Here is a 19,466-nt window from a genome sequence, read left to right as displayed (position 1 = left end):
TCCTCACTTTAAACGAATAAGGGCTTTTATGAGAAAGTATAATGCTGAGCTAATGAAAGCACAAAGCCAGTGACATGTTTATCTTTCCGCCGCCTTGTGATTTTATTGTGTCAGGCGAAAAATGTGAATGAGCATGACAAGCCCCGTGCCTTCGCTAATCCAGAGCAAATGGATGCAAATGCCCTGGTGATTTTCTTACCAGCATGCATGCATGATTTATGATGCAGAGTGTTGTGAAGAATGGGGAGCTAGCTATCTGTTTGATCTGGCCTCACAGCACATAGCTCACAATATGACTACTTTAGAAGCAGAAATTGAATGCATTGCACCTCGCAAATATGTGCAGGATTTTCGTAACCACATTCTGAAATGTCTTGGATAGCTATTGCTATTCATTTTAGCTAGTGAGTTAACTAGCAGGGGAATAATAGCAGTGAGAATTTCAGTTTCTCTATTTCAGTGCTGCCATCATAATCTGCAGGGCCCTCTCTGCTGGCCTAGAATCTCATCTCTCATCAGCTGTACCGCTTATCCTCATTAGGGTCGCGCCATCTCCGGGCAGTGGGCCGGGGACACCCTGAACTGGTTGCCAGCCAATCGCAGGGCACACGGAGACAACTCACTCGCTCATTCACACCTAGGGACAATTTGGACCGGCCAATTCACCTGAAATGCATGTTTTTGGAATGTGGGAGGAAACCGGAGTGCCCGGAGGAAACCCACGCAAGCACGGGGAGAACATACAAACTCCGCACAGGAAGTCTGGAACTGGATTTGAACCTACGCAGGAGGTTCCCATGACATGAACTGTGCCGCACATGCCCTAACCACTGCGCCGCCGTGCTGCCCCACATTTGAATCATTTGATGTTATTATATTTTGTCCCTGAATACTTATTAAATAATTCCAAATTGTCTGTCATCTTACTTTTCTATTTCACCTCGATGTTGTGTTAGGAATGAGCAAAATTAGCCGTTAGCGGGTCCATTTTGGAGGCCCTAACAATATAATTCAATATACTGTAGTTGATACAAAAACATAATAGGCATCCATAATCTTATACTCCCATAGTAATAGGATTTTTTGCCCCCTGAGAAACATTACATTTTATAACTTTGAAACAGGTCACTGGAGACGCTAACGCTACATAAGGGTTCAGCATTTAACCAATAATATTTCAGCCATTATTTGTTGCCAGGGTCAGGTATTTCCCCGGAGGCCTTAAAGATTTCTGAAGGCCGTGAGAACATAACATCAGTGTTCGAAAAAACTGACAGACCGACGGACAGACAGATAAATATAGATAAAAAGATATAGATATAAGATGGATAGATAGATACTTTTTTCATCCCCTGGGGAAATTCACATTTCCAGCAGTATCCTCATGTTAAAAAATAAACTAAAATAAGACATGTAGAATACAAAAATACCAAATATAACACGTAAAAATGTTTAAATAATGTTCCAAAATTAGACACTGTAATAAAAATAAATCAATATATGAAAAAGGGTTTAATGTGGGCTTTTACTCCCCTGGGTGGAGTTAAAGAGCCTCATGGCATGAGGGAGAAATTATCTTTATCTTGCTATTGTTTGATTCTTTTCTGACATTGCGAAAGGGAAACAGATAGATAGATAGATAGATAGATAGATAGATAGATAGATAGATAGATAGATAGATAGATAGATAGATAGATAGATAGATAGATAGATAGATAGATAGATAGATAGATAGATAGATAGATAGATAGATAGATAGACAGATAGATAGATAGATAGATAGATAGATAGATAGATAGATAGATAGATAGATAGATAGATAGATAGATAGATAGATAGATAGATAGATAGATAGATAGATAGATAGATAGATAGATAGATAGATAGATAGATAGATAGATAGATAGATAGATAGATAGATAGATAGATAGATAGATAGATAGATAGATTACAAGAACATTTCTGCTGATGTGATTGATTTCGGTCACCATGCCGATTGCATTTATGCGAACGTGCACAAAACGTAAGTATTAGTTTCAGGAGCGAGCAGCAGCAAGTCAACTGCAGGAGAGAGAGTGGGAAAGGTGAGATGGCACAACATTCATTTGGACAGGTAACTTAAAATTAGTTTTACCTGGTTATATCAGTATCGGAAATTATTTTCCCCCCATTTTATTAACACTCCACTTATTGAAACATGAATATTTTGTTTGTTTGTTTGTTTGTACATGATTCAATTGTTTGTTTGTTTGTACATGATTCAAATTGAATCTTTTCTTCCGGCGCCGTCACGAATGGCAGCCACTCCAGCAGCTCCCGTGTTATTTTCGATTGTTCTCGATTGTTCTCAGCTCAGGGATGCTGCTGGAAATGTGAATTTCCCTTCGGGGATGAACAAAGTATCTATCTATCTATCTATCTATCTATCTATCTATCTATCTATCCCTCTCTTCATCATTTATTTTAGAAAGAAAAAAAACGTCTGTTGTACTTATCAATACAGAATATTCACTTTTCTCACCACACTGCTTTGCAGCACCTGTTCGGGGGCCGCCTACACTCTCCCAATTGCTGGATACAGGAAGCAAAACTACGAAGTAGGGGCTTCCTTAATGTGTGAACAAAGATCTAATCAAAACCACTCCTGCTATCTAATCATTTATTTCATACTGAAATCATTTCCTGGGGTTTTATATTTATTGATGAGCTACACCAAACGCTTTAAACAGATTTTTAAAATCAAAAAAAGACTTAAATTGTTTTTACGTTTTGGCACTCAGGGAGAATGGTTCGGAAAACTCATTTGAACCTCATGGCATTGAATTAATTAACTGCAAAAATCGAGAGGTGTAATGATTCATATTCTTTAACCTGAGGATGAAGAGTATTTCTTTGCCCTCATGTAGGTTTCAGATCGGGGGATGTTGTAATGGTGGTCTGTGAAGCAGACTCCTTGTGATTAATTGTTAAACAAATAAACACGATTTGACCTTTTGAATATTAAAGATCCTCAACATTAAAGATACTAAGCCTAGATTTGACTCGATGTATGGTCATACTCCACAGAGACATATAACGCTGTGCAATAATTGGAGTTTTATATAAATGTACCCAACAATGAATAGTCATCTTTCATTAGATGGTAATAAACTTGGAAATTGCCTTAAGAACGCAGCTGGGAAAATCACAGACCTTCAGAGCTTTTGTATTGACACAGAAAATAGAGATCTGCTGCCTGCATTGAATTTCTTTCTAGAAAAGACACACTTTTCTCAAAAACAGCCGAATACATTTACATATCCGGGATATAGTCCTCATACTTCTCGACTTTAATTTCTTTTAATCATTGTGAACTATGGAGAGGGGAAAAAACATCCTTTGCTGGCGAAACAATTCTTTTCTAACATCCAATCAGTGCTTAAAATATGGCAGCGCTTCTATATGAGAATTACCTGAGAGTTACGATTCTAAATTCGACTTAGATTTTTAACCAATCTCTCAAGCCTTCAGTTTGAGTCAGTAGCATATTATTTTATATCACTGTAAGAAGAATAAGAATATCAGTGCACCAGGGCCCTTTTTCAAGTTTGGCACAAAAATGGTTGCAAGGCATAGTTCCCTCTAATTTTCCTCGGGTATGAGCATTCACACAAAGTCGGTGAGCAATGCTTGAAACAACAGTCAGCAACCATAATCCCAAGTGTGGCAAGATAATTAATAATCAAACATGTCCAAAACTTGACATCAAGTTACATTTTGCTCAGTTTCCGGCAATGCAAAATTATTTTTCTCTTTTGAATGAATTGACTCATGTACTATTGCAAAGGTTGTCCGGCCTACAAACGTCGTTTGTTCTTACAATTCTTTCACAAGATATCCATTTCTTTTTATTTCCTGATATATTTTGTCGCATAATATTAACATTTTTGGTGGCTTATTTAGTCGGTTGTAAAATACAGAAATGTACTTAATCACATTTTTTAGCGGAAGTACAATGTTGGCAACAAGATTGACTTGCTATAATTGGAAATTATTTGAATGCAACAAAAACTTTTTCTTCTTTTTTTTTCAATACTTTTTCATTTGGGTATTTTTTTCCTTTTTTGTTCTATTCCCCCATTCCTTTAAGTAATTTTGTGCATATTTTTACATAATATTCTTTCATGTTGGGATTAAAGAAGCAAAAACAACCTGAAGAGCCGTTTAGGACCCAAAATAGCCGGTTCTTTTTAGTGAGCCGAGCCGAAGAAGCCGGTTCTCCACAAACTCTACTGACTTTACTTTTCAACTTCGTTTGACATTGACTTCAAAATACCGCATTTAGGACACAACGTCAGGGGAACCCGTGTATTTTTACCTTCATGCACTGTAACTTTGACCTTATTCGCTTCTTAAATAGTAATTTTGAGCCCTCATTTTTGTGCGCTGGCTAGATTTTCTTGTGCGCCGAGAATGTCCAAGCAGTAGGCAATTGCGCATGCACACAGCTTAGAGGGAACACTGGTGCAAGGCGAGATTTTTCTTTCTTTTTCTAGGTAGAAACCTTCATTTGCCCTATAGTGGAACTCTGGGAGTGAACAGTAGGGATTGGTTGACCGATCCAAATATCAATATCATTGATACTAAGAAGGTACTTTGATCGGATCAATACTATTTTACTAACCATGAATATTTCCAAAAGGGCCCTGTCTATATGTAGATAGTATTGTATTGTATTGTATTTATTTATTCAGCCAGTATAAACCATAAACATGATATATACAAGAAATCATTTGACACGCGAACACTCAATAATGACAAAATAATAGATTTAAAAGAATAAAAAGAATACAGTAAAAAACACACTGTAGTGTATAATACAAGTTAATTATATAGAATAGTTTAAAAATAAATAATATGTAAATAACAAGACTAGAGTAGAATAGAATAAGTCGGAGGAACGCTGTTGGCATAATAATACCATACATAATAACCTAAATCAATTCCCGGATAGCGGAAGGGTAAAAACTCTCTTTACGACGTGAAGTCTTGCTCGCAGACCATCTGTAAGTTTATGCTTGTTTGTGTGGGTAACATGCAAGCTTTTATCCCCAACTCCCTACCTGGCCTACTGCTGCATCTTGCCTGCCAAGCAGAAGAGAGGGTCAATTCTATGTGCTTTAGAGGACTTAAATTTGGGACGGTTTAGTTCTTTCAGGCAGACAAGAGCTGCTTTGTGTTCTAGTTTCTTCTGGATATGATTAGTAAATAGAAAACTCCATAAATTCGGGAGTGTATGTGTCTTGATTAAAGTATACAGACGCTTCCCTACTTACGACCATTCGACTTACGAAAAACAGTAGATACGAACATTTTTTGGGGATGTTGAAAAATAACCGGACAATGCTCTAAGTTAGATTTTGTATTGTGACCACCATTTTCCGAGTACAGGACAGTACTGTAATACCCCTTTCCGCCGCTAGCGGCGTGTGGCGCTGTGAGAGGTCACCCAGCATCCACCCCGAAGAAGTAATCCACTTCCTAGTTCGTGTGTAAACATTCTATACTGTAGCTCCAGCGCGCTAAGAATATTTTTATTGTTTAATATCTCGTGCCTCTATTCAATATGGTTGGTGTAAAGTGTAAAGAAGAGGTGTACCATTTCTTTTAAAATAACAGTTGAATAAGAAAGCTTGATGCTGTTGAGAAAATGGTTGGTTCGATTTTTTTCGGCCACTTTTTTACTACGGAGGAGGAAGTCGCCTAACTCTTGAAGCTTATCTTCCAAAAGTAATTTAAACTTCACTTTATCTTTATAGAGCATATTATCTTATGAAATGATTTTTAGTTTTTTAGTACAAAAAATTACAGGCTACTTTAACAAGCCTTAAACATACTTATATAAACCTTAACAACAAACAAAAAATATATAGCAATGAAGCAACTTACGAAGAAAATTCACCTTACGAACAAGCTCGTTCATAAGTTGGGGAGCGTCTGTATCCGTCTGTCTGTTTGTTTGTGTATTTGTCCACCAGAGAGGGGGAAAGGAGTTTGGAATTTACTCCCATCTTTCACAGACAGTCAGGTATCATAGATGTGAAAAATGCCAAAAAAGCTGACTCAGCAATTTTGATTTTGTTGACTCAGCTTTTTTTCTAAGGAAGATATTCCACACTCTTAGACCAAAACGGCAATGGATATCAATAACATCTTTTACAGGCTGTCTGGTCGTTAAACCTGGATGTGTAAACTGCCAATAAATCTGACCTGGCATTTTTGGTTTTGCCGACCCAGCAGCTTTCCCAGAAAGACATTTTAGTCTCCTAAGCCAGGACACGTTTTGCCCGAATCACAATCTTTCACAAGTGATCAGATGGGTCACTCTAAAGGAGAAGATGCCACTCAAAAACGGTTACCCGTCTCAACGCGGGTGATGCCCTAATGACACACAACCATTCTAGTTATCCTAGTTCTCCTTTCCCAAAACCATTGTTCCATTTCCATTTGTCATTAATCGATATTGTAAAAATAGCTAGACAACCGCATGCTCAAAACCAATTATGCTTATTCGCTTGTTTTTATATTTTGTATGCTGAACACACATTCTCTGCAATTTGACAGGCCAGCAAGCGCAAGCATATATAACCAGAAGACATTGATTGAATGTAATGATTCCTTGGCGCCTCTACGGTAACTAATGGAGGTGCCGTATGAATGACACCCTGTGGTGTTAATCACTGCAACTCAATTCAAATGCTGGGAATCTATCTGAAGTGTGACTTAACCGTAGCACAGTTTGAAACCTCAATACTTATATCGCACAACGGATTTGCTTGTAGAAGACATTGAATTAAAGGCATTCATTCATGCTATTGCGGAAATCCATACCTTTTTTCTCTTTCTTTTTTACAGACCTTGTCTCTGCGAGCAGGGTTGGGTATGGTTACTTTAACTGGATTACTTTCAATTACTTTTGGATCACTCCGATACCAAATATGCTAATAAAAGACAAAAAAACCTAAATATAAATAAAATGATGACTCACAACACGTGGTAAGCTTTCTCTCCTGGCTTTGATCTCTTTGATCTCCGGCAAAACAAACATAAAATGCGACAAAAACAAAATAAAAAGGAATCCAAACAGCTTTCCAACATCATTTTTGCCGGTCCATGTGTTCCATTACTCCCCAAGCCTGCACAAAATTTAGTCATTTTATTCATATTGAGTTTATTTTGTCTTTTGTTAGCATATTTGGTATTGGAGTAATCCAAAAGTAATTGAAAGTAATCCAGATAAATTAACCCTACCCAACCCTGTCTGCGAGTCATTTTCGACGAGTCTAGCGCTGGAAAATGGCTTCCCGGCGCATTTTAACACATGTTAATGACTCACAACACGTGGTAAGCTTTCTCTCCTGGCTTTGATCTCTTTGATCTCCGGCAAAACTAACATAACATGTGACAGAAACAAAATTAAAATAAATCCAAACATCTTGCCAACATCATTTTTGCAGTTGCATGTATTCCGTTACTCCCCAAGCCTGCACAAAATGTTGTAATTTTATTCACATTTAGTTTCTTTTGTCTTTTATTAGTATATTTGGTATTGGAGTAATCCAAAAGTAATTGAAAGTAATCCAGTTAAAGTAACCCTACCCAACCCTGTCTGCGAGTCATTTTATAAGAGTTTAGCGCTGGAAAATGGCTTCCCGGCGCTTTTTGACACATGTTATTGTATTGAAAAACATGGGGGAGGGAAATATATTTTGGGTTTAATATGTTTTCTGCAGGAGGACATACATGACAGAAACACTGTCGATGTTTTCCAATACATATGCAGTGTTCTCGTTTGCCCGCGTCCCTGCGTCCTAGACGCATTGTTTTTGCTGGGGACGCATTGTGTCAAATCAACGTGCGTCCCCGGGACACAACTTTTTTGACACCAAATTGTCATTATTATCCGATTCCTTTTTTTTTTTTAACAAAGATTTACCACACTCCAAACTTTTCGTCAGGCAGATCCGCCATTGTTGTTTTGGTTTCACGCCGATCTCGGCAAAAGAGATCTTGTTGCTTCGAGATGACGTCATTGTTTTAGTGGTTGTCGAGTGAAAAAGAAATATGCCTCCGAAAAAACAGTTGGTATTAGGTGCAAATCAACACAAAATGGTAATTTCTTCAGTGTCAGTAATGAGTCGAAACATAATACATAAAGTGGTAGCAACGGCAATAATTCCGGCACGAAAAAACGGCAGAGAAATTCTTCAGAAGACCGCGAAGGCAAGGAAAACACGTGTTTTGAAGCGAACGATTCGACGAAAGATAAACAAAAGAATACTCCTAGCAAGAAAAGGACATTTCTGCCAAAATGGACTGTAATTATATTCCTTGTTACGCTATGAGGAGGATGATAATAGAGCAGACCTGGGCAAATTACGGCCCGCGGGCCACATCCGGCCCTTTGTACGTCCCTGTCCGGCCCGCGTAAGACCAATCATAAACACCATAAATAAAAAAAAAAAATTAAACTTTTATTTTGAAATTTTATTTTGACTACATATACACGTCATAGACGTAGCGCCTTCACGCGCGTATTCACTTGAGTGAGTGAAGGTGATACTGTTCGCCAGGGTACCCTCAAGATGTCGGCACACCCCAAGAAAAGAAAAGTTGATAACGAATGCCGTATTTTCAACAAGACATGGGCTGCCAAATATTTCTTTACAGAAATTAAAGGTAAAGCAGTGTGCTTAGTCTGTGGTACACAGGTTGCTGTGTTTAAAGAATATAATTTGAATCGCCACTACACGACCAAGCATGAAGATGAATACAGAAACCTGTCTGGTGAAGAGCGTGCAAGGGAGTCTGATGCATTGCTAGCAAAACTACAAACCCAACAAGGATTTTTCACTAAACTTCACACTTCCAGAGATGCAGCCGTCAGGACAAGTTATGTAATTTCTCATAAAATCGCCAGAAAAAGTAGGGCATTTTCCGACGAAGAGTTTATTAAGGAGTGTTTATTGGACTCTGCTGAGCTGATGTGCCCAGAAAAAAAGGGCGCGTTTGAGAACGTTTCACTCTCCCGACGCACTGTAACGAGGCGGATTGAGGAAATCACGGGAAATTTAGAGCTTCAGCTGAGGAAAAGAGCGGCGGACTTTGACTTTTTTTCTCTGGCTTTGAATGAGAGCTGCGATGTACGTGACACCGCCCAGCTGCTCATCTTCTTACGTGGGATAACCGCAGACTTTCAAATCACGGAGGAGTTGGCATCCTTGCAGTCAATAAAAGGGACAACCACAGGTAATGACTTGTTCAGAGAGGTAAATGCATGTATGGATGTATGGACATGTTAGAACTGAAATGGAACAAGCTTGCAGGTGTGACAACAGATGGTTGTCCAAATCTGGCCGGGAAAAATGTTGGACTTTTAAAGAGAATGCAGGATAAAGTGACAGAAATGAACCCTGATCAGAAATTGACATTTTTGCATTGTATCATACATCAGGAAGTGTTGTGTAAGACAGTGTTAAAAATGAAACATGTTGTTGATTCTGTCACTAAAATAGTTAACTTCATCAGAGCGAGAGCTTTAAATCACAGACAGTTTGTTGCTTTGTTGGAGGAAAATGAGGCTGAATATGGTGACATAAGCTATCACTGCACTGTTAGGTGGCTCAGCCTTGGCAAAATTCTGAAAAGTGTCTGGGACCTGAGAAACCAGATTCAGGAGTTCTGTGTTCAGAAAGGTCATGACGTCTCAGAACTTTCAGATGAAGACTGGTTGGCAGACCTCGGATTCACTGTGGATGTGACCGCACTAATGAACGAACTTAATGTCAAACTGCAGAGCAAGGGCCTTTTTGTGCATGAGATGTACAGTGCAGTGAAGGCTTTTATGAGAAAACTGTAGCTTCTCTCAAGCCAAGTGAAGGACAACATTCTGACCCACTTGCCAACACTTAAGGAAGCCAAAAGATCAGGCGATCACCTCCAAAAGTACTCAACCATGTTAGAAACATTGCATGCAGAGTTTTCAAGGCGATTTCAAAACTCTTGAGAGTGAAATGCACATGGTCTCTTCTCCCTTCAACTGCAGTGTGGATGATGCCCCAAGTGAAGTTCAGATGGAACTCATAGATCTGCAGTCTGACACACTTTTGGCAGATCACTTCAAGTCAGTCTCACTGCTGGATTTTTACTCCCTCAAAGAGGAGAACTTTCCACACCCGAGGAAGCATGCTCAGAGGATCCTAGTCCTCTTTGGATCTACCTATCATTGTGAACAGACATTCTCAGTTATGAAGTTTAATAAATCCAAACATAGATCCTCTATGACTGTTGACCACCTCTCAGCTGTCCTTCGCATAGCCACTTCAGACATTCCGCCAGATTCCAATGCCCTTGTTCAAGCCCAGAACAGACTGGATTATTCTCACTGAAGAGGTAACATGAGGTGGAGAACGTTACAAGTTATTGTTTGTGGAAATTAACAAGTTAAAAATAAATTGCACTGGTTCAATGATTGTTTTTCTTATTTAACCAATACACCACAATTTCACATAGCCTAATATAAATATTTACAGAGTGCTATATTCTTCTGATTATCAGCATCAGCTATTCAAAATATTTAATTTGAGCATTTTACAATGAAAGAAAGTTGGTGGCCCTCTGACACAATTCAGGTTTCTCATGCGGCCCCTGATAAAAATTAATTGCCCACCCCTGTAATAGAGGCTACATGTTCTGTGATGCGTGCACCCAGCGTGACAAAAAAACTGCATAATTCATTTTGCAATACGAACTTTCAGAAAAGCACATTGGATCGGCACAACGACAATGAAAACCACAAATTAGCTATGGAAATTCCGTTGCTGCAATTGGACCTTGAGAAGGCATTATAACTGTGGTGGGACTGCAAACCACGAAGAATATATGAACTGAAAAATATCATTATTTTGTATAATGTACAATATTTTTGTGAACTGAAAAATCTGAAGTGATAACTGCTTTGTATTACCAATTAAGTGTGATGATTAAAACTGACTGAATATATAGATTTATATATTGATTTATATATTTGTCGCCGATTTACAATTTCAACCTCGATAACACACAATTTTTGGGACCGATAGATCTCTGTTGGGACCCATAGATTTTTGAGCATGCGAGTCCCCGGGACCCATCACTTTTCAGAGGTAAAATGAACACTGCACATGTAGAATAAGCATTGTATTTCAACTTGGGTGTAACTATGCAGTTATGATATGAGAAGGAAGATTGTTGTGGAAAATTAGTATGAATTCAACACACATAAATGGAGGATATTGTAGGGAAATTATAGTTTGATTATCGTTTGAATGTGCCTTTGTATGGTTTTATCATCAAAAGTACCTTAACAGAGCCAAAGATTTCATCCAGGTGTCTCATATTAGAATAGTATCATTTTGGTAGCTAATTTCTCGTTCACGGTTTTCATCGGACATGGCGCCTGGCTGTCTCACCTCCCTAAAATGTGCCTCTACTACCTATTTATGCTAATCTCTATCTTCCGTGGTCAGTTAGGCAGCTAGCCAATACTTTTACTTTTCTTTCTCATATATAATGATAGTGTGACACCTAGCGACCAGTGATTTTGTTTAAGCCAATCAGAAACGTACCATGTATTCATGTGATCTTGTTTAAGCCGATCAGGTAGGTTATTTCACCTCTGTGTTTTGAATAAATAGGCAAGTAGTTATCGGATGGGTTTGATTCTTCTCTGAGCCGATCTTGGAAGCAGATCTAGGGGAAAGCTCAGGTGGGATGCGCCTCTGATGAAAGGGCTAACCAATATCAACACCCGACTCAGAGTGTTTCTTTATTTACTTTGATACAGTCTCCAGTTTTAATCTTGACATTTATGTATCCGCTTAGTCAGTTCATGCTTTAGAGTTAAAGGACTTGGGCTAATCCTCGAGGTGATAGAAAAACAGTTTTGGACCAAAAGCCAGATGGCGGAACAGAATTTTGTACAGGATGTTATTGAGTGAGAGTTAGATGTTTATTTGTGTGAGGTCTAGGCGTTGAGGGAGCCAGACCTACCCAGATAGAATAAAGAAGGGATTTCTGTGCTGGTAGACAGTTTGCCTCAGTTGTGATTTTCTCTGAATAAAGAAACGGCTGTGTCCTTCATTGTTGAATATCCGTCTTCAGTTATTCCTTTTCGCATCCATTTTTTGGACCATTACATTGCCGCCAAATGTGGGATTAAGAGTGGATGGGGGATGGAATGCATTGTGTGGATCCTCCTCAAAGAAAGAACACAGACTGGTTAATAATCTTTATATAAAAAGGCAGCGAGAAAGAAGCCCTCTTTCCAAGTCCTCACACATAAGATATAAATTTTGGGTTTGCTCCAGGCTCCGTCCCCCGAATCACAGTAATATGCCGGGGTCAGGCTGGTCCTGGATTTTATAGGCCCAATCTTAGCTTCTAATTCAAATACTTGTTATAGGGTTGGGAGGGTTACTTTTAAAATGTTCTCTGATACAGTAACTATTTACCTGTTGAAAAATGTATTACATAGCATAATCTGAATACCATAATATTGCAGTGATGTAACTTGATTATTTCAAATTATTTTTCCTATCCACCAGTTCGGTGGCTTGGGGGTATGGCGCCCGCCCCGAAACTGGGGGGTTGTGGTTCAAGCCTCGACCGAGTCATACCTAAGACTTAAACATCGGTACCCGTTGCCTCCCTGCTTGGCGTTCAGCATTAGGGGTTTGAATTGGGGTGTATGGTCACCTAATGACTCCCAACACCTCAGTTGGGTTGCAAGAGGTGGCTGGGAATCCCCTCCTCTGAATCATTTTGATAATACAAAATCCGTGAACCTTTTTCATGGCCAAAGTCAAGCACTTTTTAAAGACTTTCAAATACAATTTTCCAATTACTCCAGTACAATTAAAACAAAAAATAATACATCATTGTGATGTTAATAATAAAAATGTATTTATTTCTAAGTCAAGTCATGTTTATTTGTATAGCTCTTAATCACAAGGAGTCTCAAAGGGCTGCACAGACCACAGATTGTTGCAAACCACGGACTATTATGACAACATACGTTGATTAAAAACCGACATGAGGGCAAGGAAAAACCCAAAAACCTCAACATGAGGAAAATGAAGAAACCTAAAGAAGGGACCGCACATGAGGTAATCCCCCTTTCTGTCAAGGCCAGAACGGAGACAGGACCCACTTGCGTTACGTTTTTCTCAGTTTTATTGGCAAAAAGGAAAGGGTTTCACCCACGATCCGGGGATCGCTGGGCGCGGGAAGCAGGTTGCTCTGAACGCGGAAGTGGGACTTGCATGGCGAGCGATGTCTGTGTCGGGGACGGAAAAACAGGTCAGTAGCCGGGATAGGAGAGCAAAAACATGGTCGGGGGCGGAAACGAGTCGTAAGCCAGGAGAGGAGAGTAGACGTGGTCAGGATCGAAAACGGGTCGAAGCCGAGGAACAGACAGGGAGCAAAAAACAGGTGGGAGTCAGGGTCGAAAAAGGCTTGCCTAGTGTAAACTGAGGTTCGCAGACGGACTGACAACAGGTGACAGAAAGGAGTGGGTTTAAACAGGGACAGGGAGCCAATCAGCGTCCGAGGCAGTTGGCGCCAAAGGAGCGGGCACAGGTGCATCACATCGGTAATCATGACACTTTCAGGATGTCCAGACTACAATGGATGTAGCATTAACAAACAATACACAGACATTTTCTACATAGAATATAATATAGAACATAAGTGTGTTTTAATCCTAGATTTAAACAGTTCCACTGAGGTTCCAGATCAAATATCAGGGGGCAGAGCATTCCACAGCACCAGGGCCCGTATGAAGAACACTCTCAAAACTGCGGATTTCCTCTTGGCTCTTGGGATCACTATTGGACCAGCATTTTCAGAGTGGCTCCGGACAGGGACATAGTGGGAAATTAAATCTGAAAGTCCTTGTTATTATTATTATTGATCCCACCAACACTAACAATACTGTACATACCTGCCAACACCACCACTTTACTTTTCAAACTATCGTTTTTCTGTAACTGTAAGGGAATACATCTACAATTCTTGTACTTTATCCCACTTACGTAACACCCTTATGTATATTACGTTTCTCCCCAAGCCTGCTTATTCAGCAATTATCATTTCCAATGTGACCATCAACCATATGACTAATTGCAATGGATGAATATGTGCATTATTGCACCACGCTCTGAGAAGCAAATGCAAAGTGTGCCGCTGCGCTAACAATGAGCGAGCACGGGAACAATGAGACGTGACATGTGGAATGGAAAAGCGTGATATATTTTTTGATCCTTGCGATAGTTCAATCAAAGCATGCCCAGGAAAAATGATTCATGTGAATGTGCGTATGCACTATGCCAGTGCAGTTATAGACTTTTTCCACCAGGTATTTGGAAAATAATTTTCTTTTAAAGGGGCAGTGTATAATAAATGACCGCAAGATGTTGCTGTATTGTGTGGTGCAGGGGTCGGCAACCCAAGCAATGATTTTGCCCATCCTGTTGTGGGTAAAAGCAAAGAAAGAAAAAAGAAGAGACAAAGGAAAAAGAAGGAGTACAAAAGGGGGCAAAGCGACACATAGAGAAAAAGCAAGGTGAAGAAAATGAAAGAAAAAGGAAGAAAAAAAAGAAAAAAAAAGAGGAAAAATGGAAATGAAAGACAAAAGTTAAAGAAGAGGGGAAAAAACGACAGGTGATTGTTTTTGCAGAACTTTTGGGGAACTCGTAGCAACAAGATGGCAGACAATCATATCAGCCTCAAAAGTAAATAAAAGCATTACTTTCCATGCAGTCAGTTGTACCCATATCTGAATCTCTATTTTGACTTTTATGTGTGTATTCTGCATGTTCTCCCTGTACCTGTGGGGTCTTTATCAGGATACTCCAACACGCATGTTGCGATTAATCGAAGTCTCCAAATCGTTGTGAGTAAAAGAGTTTGTTTGTTTATTTGCGCCCTGCGACTGCCAATTATTGCAGTGTTTGCCCTGAGGCCTATGGAAAACCAATCCTAGCATCGAAATACACGTATAAATAAACAAGAAGGGCTGTGCAGACACAAAACCATTTTTGGGTGGAATTTTCCTTTTTGGCAAGGGTCCTTAGCACACGAGAATGGAAAACGCAAAGAGTAAGACAGAGTCCAGATGGGGACAAAACTCTTGGTGTTCAATGTCATATTGGCCTGGGAGAGTAGAATGTCTTTCTGGGATAAAAGGGCAATTAATGTGTTTTTTAAAGGTATTTCCAAATTCTAAAACATGCATAATGTGAGAAAAAGTACATGTTTTTTGGAGAAAATCCATATATATATTTCTTTGGTAAATTCCAATTATTATCCAAGATACTTCATTTTGAAACAGGCTGTCTTGTTTTTGCATTTCTGAACTGTGACGTCATGTGAGTAACACCCGCTCCCTAGCAAACCAGTCAACGTATTGGTTTATGTGATTATTGGCTCAAAGAGGTTACAGGTGTTTTAATCCAGGTTTTGGTTGTTTTTGAGTAGAATGTCAAGGACATTTCGTCGCAATTGGATGCAGTAGTAGTGCAAAAAAAGGCAAGTAGCCAAGAAAGGGACTAACTTGGAACAAAAAACGCTTACGGGGGATGACCGGGATGACCAATGAAAGGCAGCATCAGCCTCGCCGGAAAAACGTGAGGTTGACTCACCAAAAACATGCTGTGAGCAGCCAGGCTAACCGGGAGCCAACGCCGAAAAACTGTAAATGCGAACCCGGCCAGAAATAAACCAATGGACAACGCAGGCTCGCCGGCTGCTAACTGGAGCAAACCGGGAGCAGTCAAAACTGGAATCCTTTCAGCAGCCTCGAAGCTAACGGGTAAATTATTATACCAACCACGACACATGATAAACACAAATGAAAAGTGACATTATCCACCTAAAAGGAGGCGAATGCAAGGCATTCATGCTGTAATGCCAGATCGGAAAATTACTCCATGAACCATTTGGAGGCGAAAACATGCAACTCTGGCAAAACAAGGCCCCCAGCCACAGGGGAAGCAAAATTCCAATTTCTCAAAGCAGATATTAGTGTTATGCAATCACTGTTCACTACAATCTCTGTCTTTTTCGAAGCTGCCCCATATGTTGTGTTAATGCGCCATGTTGAAAGTGATGTGTTCCTTCAATGATGTCACATCTCTAGAGGATACAAGCCCAACGGGTCAACTGAGACTAAATGTCTCCAATCGCCCCCAACTCGTGAAATATTTTGCAACATATCCGCATAACACGTTTTAATTGAAGAGAAAATGTAATATTTTTGCATACTTTTAAATACTTTTAAAGAAATATTGAATGATTCATCAATTATTAGAATAAACCTTAGTTGCAGCCCTAATATCTTTCATCAAATATGCTAACAGATTATCTTGTTACCAGGGTGGGGAGCTGTAATTTGCTATTATCCCAGTCTAATTGGGGAATATTAAAATACCACACAGTAATTAATTGATCTTTCAATTTGCCATTACTCATATACTTGTGCAGCAGTGCCAGATGCATAGAATTACAATATGTGACAGCTAAACACGACCATGTAGACAGAAAATAAGAGTAGCTCAGACCATATTGAACAGGCAGTTACAATGGACCGTGATCATACCAATTGTGTGCCGTGAGGGTCTGCAAGGCCTTCTCTGCTGGCCTAAAAATATTTGAATCATGTGATGTTAATTATATTTTGTCCATTAATACTTCAAATTGCGGTCAGCTTCTTTTCATTACTTCTCCTCTGGATGCACTGCTTCCAGATGTGTACTTTAATACCGACAACCGATAATATTTCAGGCATTAGTTGTTGGGCTCAGAAATCGAACAAAATGTCATCTAAAAAATCCTGAAGGCCGTGTCCTGTAACAGCATTCTTTGAGAAAGCTGTTGGTTCAGCTAACCAAATTCCGAGGTAGTATCTGAGGACCCCATAAAGGGCCTTGGGAAACATCACCGGTTTGACAAAATATTATGGGCAAAAAACCCGTTGATAACGTTAGAGCTTCGTAAGGAATTAATACTACTGTATTATGTTGATTTAAATACAAAAGTTTGTCTGGAACCAGAACCGGATCAGGACCCAAACACGTGACGTTCTCACACAAGCCTTTTATTTTACGGGAAATGGAGAGTCATGCACGTGAGGCAGCAGTCTGGCGTGAAATGATAGGAAGCCAGAGGCTGACAAGATCGATACTGATTGCCTGAGTTGATATCGGACATAAGGGGTCGATATGGGACAGGACGGGACAGACAGGATAGATAATGAATCAGAATATCAAAAAATAAACAGGACAAACTAGTCAGGAACAAACTGGAGAGAATAATAAACAGGACAAAAATAGACGGGAACAACACCTGAAACCGATATTAAACAGGACAAAAAAAAACTGGAAAAATACCGGACAAGGAAGACCAACAGGAAAACAGGAACGAGTCAAAACCCACGTCATGCGGGGCAGAGGTTCGTTGATGGACTGGCAAAGGACAAATGAGAGCACTGAGCTTAAAAAAACAGGAAGCCAATCTGTCAATGAGCCGTAGCTGGCGCCACACGGTCGGGGCCAATTGGGACACTGTGACAAAGCTTGGACAACACTGAAACGAGCAAGCCCTTGGTAAAGGTGAATATCTTTTGTCTGCCACATTCAGCCTAGAGGTTATACCTTAAACCCGAGTCCAAGTGCAACCCTACCTGAATTTCGGGCCAGGTTGGTACATTGGGGTCAGGCTGAGCTTGTCTCACACTGATTTGTTTTGTAATTATCCACCCGTCATTGTTCTTCTTTGTCCCTGTTTATTTACCTTGTTTGACTTAGACTTCATTACTAAAGACATGCTTTACATCTTGCGCAACAGTGTGGCATCCTTTGCGTCCCCCAATACCTTTTCTTCATGCAATCCACGATGCCTGCCCCACGTGCCGTGCCCGGTGAACCAAGACATCTTAGCATGTGACGTGGACCAGGGTCCGCCAAAATTATCTCACAAAGAAGAAAACAATTTCACTTCCAAGAACCGGCAACCTTGGTTCGCCTCGAATGACACATCGGTTTTCCGATCAGAGCCAAAGACCTAGGTGGAAAATACACGGACCGCCACTGGGTCATATAGTACAGATACAAGGTTTTAACATGCTACACCGTCATACTGCTGCGCAGAGCCGCAGCAAGCTGACTCTTACATTCATTGGACGATTTGAGTATCCAGTTGCCGACCTGCCTTCGAAATCCATCAATCCATCCATCCATCCATCATCTGCTCTGCTTATCCTCAGTAGGGTCACGGAGAGTGCTGGAGCCCATCCCAGCCATCTCCGGGCAGTGGGCAGGGGACACCCTGAACTGGTAGCCAGCAAGTCGCAGGGCACACTGGGACAGACAATCCGCTCACTCATTCACACCCAGGGACAATTTGGACGGGCCAATTAACCTGCCCGGAGGAAACCCACGCAAGCACGGGGAGAACATGCAAACTCCGCACAGGATGGTTGCTAGCTGGATTTGAACCCATGACCTCAGAACTGTGCTGCACACGCGCTAACCACCGCACCGCCGTGCTGCTGTGTCTTCGAAATAACCTCACCATAATAACACTGCACACGCTCATGTCGTCACAGCTTCGCTAGCTTTCCCCTTTCAGGACTGCTAATTTAAACATAACATTGCAATACAACCCAAGATGAGGAGATTAAGTGGGTTCCTCAAAACCTATTAAGGCATAAATGAATGGGCAATCACATTCAATATTTTATGTGTTCATGGACGGGGGCTTACATCTGCACGGTAGGACTGTGCTGGTTGAATGAGAAGTACACTGTAAGCAACAATGACAAATTATATATATATCTGATCTCATTAGCCGTACCGCTTATCCTCAGTAGGATCGCGGGGGTGCTGGAGCCCATCCCAGCAATCATCGGGCAGTGGGCAGGGGACACCCTGAACTGGTTGCCAGCCAATTGCAGGGCACACAGGGACAGACAACTCACTCGCTCAATCACACCTAGGGACAATTTGGACCGCCCAATTCACCTGAAATGCATGTCTTTGGAATGTGGGAGGAAACCGGACTGACCGGAGAAAACCCACGCAAGCACGGGGAGAACATACAAACTCCGCACAGTAAGGCCGGGAGCTGGATTTGAACCCACGCAGGAGGTTCCCATGACCTCAGAACTGTGCCGCACACGCGCTAACCACTGAATCAGACTTAATGTATTATATATATATATATATATATATATATATATATATATATATATATATATATATATATATATATATATATGCATGGGTAGCAGTAACCTATCCTGTCAGGACTAGAACGGAGACAGGACCCACTTGCGTGCGTTTCTCTTAGTTTTATTGGGAAGAAGGGAAAGGATAGTACACACGATCCGT

General features: G+C 40.4%; 1 protein-coding gene and 1 pseudogene across 1 annotated transcript in view; one reads left to right on the top strand and one right to left on the bottom strand.

Annotated features, from left to right (window-relative positions):
* The window catches only part of LOC148366794 (leucine-rich repeat and immunoglobulin-like domain-containing nogo receptor-interacting protein 1-B), a 30,167-nt gene that overhangs the window by 5,826 nt on the left and 4,875 nt on the right, over nt 1-19,466 (bottom strand). The gene's annotated exons all lie outside the window — the stretch shown is intronic.
* Nucleotides 8,499-10,184, top strand: LOC148366795 (general transcription factor II-I repeat domain-containing protein 2A-like; annotated as a pseudogene).

The sequence above is a fragment of the Urocampus carinirostris genome, chromosome 4 (genome assembly GCF_059441175.1).
Source record: "Urocampus carinirostris isolate Australia breed hairy pipefish chromosome 4, RoL_Ucar_1.0, whole genome shotgun sequence".
Taxonomy (NCBI): domain Eukaryota; kingdom Metazoa; phylum Chordata; class Actinopteri; order Syngnathiformes; family Syngnathidae; genus Urocampus; species Urocampus carinirostris.
This window is presented reverse-complemented; position numbering and strand designations above follow the sequence as displayed.